Source organism: Trachypithecus francoisi, unplaced genomic scaffold (assembly GCF_009764315.1).
Source record: "Trachypithecus francoisi isolate TF-2019V2 unplaced genomic scaffold, Tfra_2.0 Lachesis_group13, whole genome shotgun sequence".
In the NCBI taxonomy this organism is placed as follows: Eukaryota; Metazoa; Chordata; class Mammalia; order Primates; family Cercopithecidae; genus Trachypithecus; species Trachypithecus francoisi.
Genome location: NW_022681458.1, coordinates 91,735,913 through 91,742,954, shown reverse-complemented (window position 1 = coordinate 91,742,954; position 7,042 = coordinate 91,735,913). Strand labels below are relative to the sequence as shown.

The 7,042-nt window shown below is 41.9% G+C and overlaps 1 long non-coding RNA gene across 1 annotated transcript; it reads left to right on the top strand.

Annotated features, from left to right (window-relative positions):
- Window positions 1-1,985: 1,985 nt before the first annotated feature.
- LOC117095400 lies at window positions 1,986-6,754 on the top strand. The gene is made up of 5 exons (XR_004441957.1): window positions 1,986-2,132; window positions 2,214-2,306; window positions 5,189-5,362; window positions 5,969-6,045; window positions 6,181-6,754. It is a non-coding gene; the product is annotated as an uncharacterized LOC117095400 (long non-coding RNA).
- The last annotated feature ends 288 nt before the right edge of the window (window positions 6,755-7,042 follow it).

Genomic DNA, 7,042 nt, shown 5'->3' with positions numbered 1-7,042 from the left:
TGTCAAACTTATAGAATTTGTCATAGATTTCAAATATATGTACAAACTTAGAACTGTGCTTGAGAGATAAGCACTAGAGGAGGGTTAGCTGTTGCTTATAAATGCCAAGAAACTGAGTTTCATCACCTATAGCACTGCATATTCATACTCCGCCCACGAACTGCCTGGACCTTCATCGAAGTCCCCAAAATTCTTGCTCAGAAATTTCTACTGTAAAAGGAAGGCTCTATTCCATCATCCCACGGCCTGTGCCTAAGATCAATCTCAATGAGCATCAAATCTTTTGTTTCTCAGAGTAGAAAGCCACGGGATGGACTTTCTCACTTTTACACTAAAAGAGCTGGCAGGACCCAGGGAAAACAGTTCCTCTCTTTAGGGGAGAGTCTCAGATACAAAACAATTGAAGTAGAAACTCAACTTCATTAGAATTCTTTTGACCACCTGAGCTCATTTCTCCATGTGCTTAAACAATGCAAAATAAGCCACAAAGGACTCAGCCTGGCAGAAGTTGAAACATAAAGAGTATTATTTTAACCTTAAATTGGCAACTAAAAGACTCCCAACCAGGCTGTCCCAAATAGATCTGGCACTCGCACCCTGAGATTTGGGATTTGGCTGCAGCTGGTTCCAAAAGGTTGCGCTAAGGCTTACGAGCCTCATCTACCCTCGTAACCAATGATGCTAACCAGGCTCGGTGCTCATCAGCTCACTCACAGACACAATCAGCTCCCTGAGGAGGGGGATTTTCACAGTCCAGGGCAGCCCAAGATGCAAACTGAAACATTTCCTTTTTACACTAACATATAAAGGAGTCCCTTGCAGTTCAGCGTTCCAGGTAATGCGTTAGTCCTTCCTTTAATCTTCCTGAGTCCAAGGTTGTGTGTGCCTCTCTAATCACAATACCTAGTCCTGTATCTCAAGTCCTGTGTGTGTTCAATAAATATTTGTTAAATATATAAATGTCTCATAATCCAAAGACCACCTTGGGTGTGATAACTGCTGGCTGATTATCTCTCAATGAGATCTTCCTGACTGCATCCCATTCCAAAATAGGATTAGAGACAGCCTTCATGGGCACACGAGAAAACTACAGCCAAGAGAATCTTGGCCCTGACTTCAGCATTCAGCACCGTGGGGACCTAGCCTTGGAAGCCTGACAGAGAATCTATACCAAGAGTCTTGTCTGATGAGGCCCTCAAGGATGCAGGAGGAAGGAGTGCCAGGTTGGCTCAGCTGTTTGGATCCCTTCGCACTATCCTCTCCTTGATTTGTCAGGTTAATCACAGCTGCCTAAATCCTACTAAAATTCGGAAATTAAAGCACAGTAGCACTGTTCCATTATCCCATTAGGGATACATCCTATTCTGATTTCCATTCCAGCAGGCAGATAGAAGTGTTCATTCATCACCCTTAAAGGGGTGGCCATCTCAATTGTTCTCCTTACCTTGAGAACAGATGTAAAGCTGCAATTCCCAACTATCACCATGATTGAATTCCCTCCAGCTTTGGGTGATTCCGTGCGTTGCCTCCTTCCAAAGTGAGGAAAGAGGTTTTCTTGCTTCTCCTTTCTGAACACTTTCTATTCACTTAAGCACAAATCTCTCAACCTTCCTACGCATGGTGGTTTCAGCATGGCTGTTTTCTGCCTAGGTGGATATCTGACATTCATTTTGGCTGCTTCTATGTTTGGTGCATTCTTATCTAAAGAACTTGCTATCAACGCTGAAAATAAACGATCGGTACTCGCTCTCCTAGCATTATTTACAGCCAGAATCAAATTTGTAACCAAGGTTTCAGCAAAAAAAGACCCATCCACACTGGAGTTAGGAAAAAATGAGGAGAGTTTCTCTCTCTCTCTCTCTCTCTCTCTCTCTCTCTCTCTCTCCCCCAAACTCTATCATGAAGTGGCAGCAGAGGGCAGTGGCTACAAGGTTGAGTCCTTGACACAAGAATTGGGGGCGGTGCGGGTGGGGAGTGTTTGTCAGCTTTGGTTGGGCTAAAAATGATTCTCTGGTGTACAGTGGTACAAATGTTTGCATCTATGTCTCGGTGGCAGCTGAAAACCAGTTCTGATTCAGGACTTGGGATGTTGATTACCTCTGGCTTGGCACTGCAGCCCTCCCAAAACTTCCGTAAGTTATTCTATATCCTTTTGACAAACTCTTTTTCTGTTTAGTCACCGAGAGTTGAAGTCTATTATTTCTAACTTACAGCCCTGACTAACCCAGTAAATTTCCTGCAGAACTGATGCTTTTCCTCAAATTCTCCTCTCATAATAGTGATGGCTTTGGACCCCCCGCATAAAGGTGAGTGTAAAGCTTTACTCAGAATACAACTTTCAGACACCCAGATGGGCACATTGAGATGGTGTTCAAGTGAAGCCTGAGCTCACCCAGTGAGTGAATAGAAGAGTGGAGACTTGGACCTAGGTTTTCTGACTCCAAGTCATGTACATTTTTTTAGAGACAGGGTCTCACTCTGTTGCTCAGGCTGGAATGCAGTGGTGCAATCATAGCTCACTGTAGCATGAAAGTCCTGGAATCTAGTGATCTTCCCACCTCAGCCTCCCAAGTAGCTGAGACTGTAGGTGCGTGACACCATACCCAGCTAACTTTTTTTTTTTTTTTTTTTTGTAGAGAAGGGTTCTCGCTATGTTGCTCAGGTTGATCTCGAACTCATGGCTTCAAGTGATCTCCCCTGCCTTGGCCTCCCAAAGTGCTAGGATTACAGGTGAGAGCTATTCTGTTTTTCTCAGCAAAAAGAAATCCCTTTTGAGTTGTCAAGCCAACTTAAGTAAGTGCTGTACTTTACATTCACTTGTAACAAATTTATACTAAAAGTAGGAGCTACACATCATTGCTCAATGAAAACCTTACATGTTTTCCGTTGTCACACAGCGTAGATCATTAATAATACCACAGTTTTGCAGGCCACCTAAGGCAAAGCTGGTGCTAAAACTCCAAAACCTTTTTTCACGTGTAGTTAATTGGCTGCTTCTCTGTAGTGTGTATCTGCGTGTCTGCTTCCACCCATGGAGTTATATTCTTATTAAGAATCAGTTGTGTTTGTTCTGAAACCTAGTTAGGACCATTGTACTTGTTATTGCAAATTCATAATTGAATAAAATATGAGGAAAGCCAATTAAATCCTAATTTTTTAAATTTATTATTTTGAAAAGATACAATAGAGACAAGTAACTAAAACTGCTGAGGAATTAGGAAGCTTACAACTGTCCAACTGTAAAGTCACAAAAGTAAAGAAAGATTCTATCCTCAGAATGCTCTTCAATGGACTTTCAATTCTCAATTCACATTCTCATTCTGATTCTTAAAGTTCTCCATTTAAAGACACTGACACTGGCAATTATGGAAGGTACGTTATGTACACAGTTTATGCAACAAAGAAATAAAGGTATTCCAATCAGCGCAACAATACTTAGAGAATGCCCTGAACATACCTCATCATATTCAAGAGTGAATATGCATATGCGTCCTTTAAAGTACACGTAAATGTAATGCGTAAATTATTATGCATCCTTTTTTGTGACTCTCCACTTTTAGCTGTCCGTAGATTAGCTGGGTCCAGTTGCATCAGATAGGAAACCAATCGCTTTTCCTTTTTTTGCAGTCACTCTTCTGGAAGAGAAATCCACCTGTTCTGGATGATGCAGTTATGGGACAGACTTAATTACCTGTCGTGTGTCTGGGTGCTGTTGATCTACCTTTCTAGACCATTTTTGCTATGTACACCAGCTTCTGTGAGGTGGGCTCTTCCTCCCATTCACAGAGAATTGGGAATTCATTGGCTGCAGAATTCTCAGAGACACAGCTGGGCACGGTGGCTCACGCCTGTAATCCCAGCATTTTCGGAAGGAGAGGTGGGTGGATCACCTGAGGTCAGGAGTTCGAGACCAGCCTAGCCAACATAGTGAAACCCCTGTCTCTACTAAAAATTTAAAAATTAGCCAGGCATGGTGGCAGGTGCCTGTAATCCCGGCTACTCAGGAGGCTGAGGCAGGAGAATCACTTGAACCCAGGAGGCAGAGGTTTCAGTGAACTGAGATCGTGCCACTGCACTCCAGCCTGGGTGACAAGTGTGAAATTCTGTCTCACTTGGTGTGGTGGCTCATGCCTGTAATCCCAGCACTTTGGGAGGCCAAGGCAGGCAAATCATGAGGTCAAGAGATTGAGACCATCCTGGCTAACACGGTGAAACCCCGTCTCTACTAAAAATACAAAAAAAAAAAATTAGCCGGGCTTTGTGGAGGGCGCCTGTAGTCCCAGCTACTCAGGAGGCTGAGACAGGAGAATGGTGTGAACCCAGGAGGCAGAGCTTGCAGTGAGCTGAGATCGCGCCACTGCACTCCAGCCTGGGCGACAGAGCAAGACTCCATCTCAAAAAAAAAAAAACAAAAAAATACACTGTCCTAGTGACAGTGGAGAATACATTTTATTGACATTTCTCCAAACCCATGGAAGGTACACCAGCAAGAGTGATCCCTAATGTAACTGGGGACTCTGGGTGATAATGATGCATCAATGCAGGCTCATCAGTTGCGACAAAGGTACCGCTTCAGTGGCCAGGGATGATGATGGAGAAGGCTACACGTGTTGTGGGGGCAGGGGATACGTAGACTATCTCTGTTCCTTCTGCTCAATTTTGCTGTGAACCTAAAACTGCACTAAAAAATTAATTCTATTTTAAAAAATACTCTGTTCTTTAAAAACGTCTTCTTCAGATATTAATATTTATGTAGCCATAGCAGCATAAAAGCCTAACGCTGCTCTCAGAGAAGACTAGGGGTGGAGGATTCATTTTAAATGTCTTTAACTGGTGTAATAATCATCAAGAGGATGAAAGGAGAAACGTGCAACAATGTATTTATCAGAAAAACTGAGAATGCAGAGTCTCAGAATAAACTCTGACATCTACATCTGTTTACCTGAGCCTTTAGATGGCTCACCCAGTTTGTAATCTTTCAGAAACAAAAGAGCAAACAGTGAGAAATCATTCACGCCCTCTGCACAACTGCCAGCCCATTTCTAGAGTACCTCACTACAAGGAGCTAAGAATGTGGACAAAGAGAAATCAGATGGGATTTTTTAAATGCTTTCTTTAAAAAACTGAATGTGCTTTTCCATTTTGTGCTATTTTTCTTCTCTATATGCTCTGCTTCTCCTGGATGAAGCTGTTATGTAACTGCTCTCACGGAGAGGAGATCATTTCCTGGCCCCAAAGGAGTTCTCGGAATACTGAGAGAACATGTTACGAGATGGACCCAAAAAAAGAGCATCTGGTTGCCCTAAGTATAATGCTCGCAGCAGAGAAATCACCATAAATAGCTTTAACAGAGACCAAATGTGTCCGTTTCAATCCAGTGTTTTATCACCCACCAAGGGAATTTATCTGGGTGAAGGGAGAGACGGGGAGTGAAGTCATTTAGCAGGGCATGGTTCATAACTCTTTTATTGGGACCAACAGGTCAAGGTCTTTAACAGCTGTAAGATGGAAAGTTAAAGTCATTGTTATCCAACCACATTTAAAGAATGAAAACATAATTGAGAGAGAAGAAAACTAGTTCCTCCAAAGGTTAGGGAAAAGAGAGGGGACTGTATTTAAAAGGTGATTTGGAGAATTAGAGAGGGAGATTGTACGTGCTTTTTTGCTTAATCAGAATATACTTGTAAAAAATCGTAAGTAAAATTTCCTGAGTGGTACTATCTTCCGATCCTGATACATTTGGGATTTTATTACTGTCTCCAAGGAAATGAGTTGAGGATGCTAGTCTTAGGAAAATTAGCATGTATAAAAGTGAACTAACAGGCTTCTGTCATAGGAGAAATATAACCATGGAACACATTGATTTGCTGCGAACTAACAAAAACCACAACAAACAGTTGGTAATACAAGCACATGTCTATGCAAAGAATACATGCATATTTAAGAATTATTTATTTTATTTAAATAGGAAGAAGCAGTCATATGGCATGGAACGGATAAGATATTTTAGTGCACTGTAAAAGGTGCATCTCACTCTATGAGGAGGTTAGGAGAAAGTCCACAAATAAAACTTAATGGATTGAATTCTGGTGAGACACGGTGACGCTCTCAAATGGAAATTCAGGCATTCCATGGAGAGCCTGTAGGATTAACTAAATTGCTGGCATTTTTCCTTGTCAGGATGGCAGAAAACACCAATGTACCACCACTGCTGGAGGCTTTGCCGTATGTCCTGGCATCACCAAAATCCTCTTGCTTTGGAAAATTAAGGTGAACTGTGAAATTTGATCACAGTATCCACTGGAGGAATCTATTTTAACTATCCTGAATCCACTCTCCAGAGAAGTCCTTACTTGTTAGATGTCTTATGGACCAAGTTGCAAGTATTTCAATTTAGATAATGTGGCATAAATGGAATAATTAAAAAATAAATAGAGCCTGGTACATGGGCAAAACTGAGACTTTTTTCTTGTTTGTCTTCCAAACTAGTCTTTTCAGGTCGGATCATGTGTAGACAATTTAAATCAGAAATAGCTTGAGTGTTTCCCCTGCTGCAGTCCTACCATTCTTATAATGAAAGAGCTAACTGCCATCTTCACCAGCACATTACAGCATGCAAACAATCCAAGCCTTACTACAGATGATTGATTGAGCCACTAAAGGCATCAAAATCCTCTAATTGAGCTGTCTGAACAATATCAAACGCCCACAGAGATGTGGTGGGAAAAGAATTCAGACCTATCTCATCAAAAATAAACCCTTTTTAATTGAAATCAGCAGCTTCCTTGCCTTTGTTTCATCCTATCATCCACTACATCCACCACCATGAAGTCATATGTCTGCCTTGGCCAGGCAGAATTGTTTGATTTATTGACGGCTCAATACCTTGACCAGTATTAGGTATATCCGTATACTTATTACTGAGCACATACCTCTAACACCATTTTACTCTCTGGCAGCTGCCTTTGATCTCTGCTCCAAACCTGCATTTGTTGAATAACCAGGCTCTCTGACCTCTACCACATCTGACATTTTCCCCTCC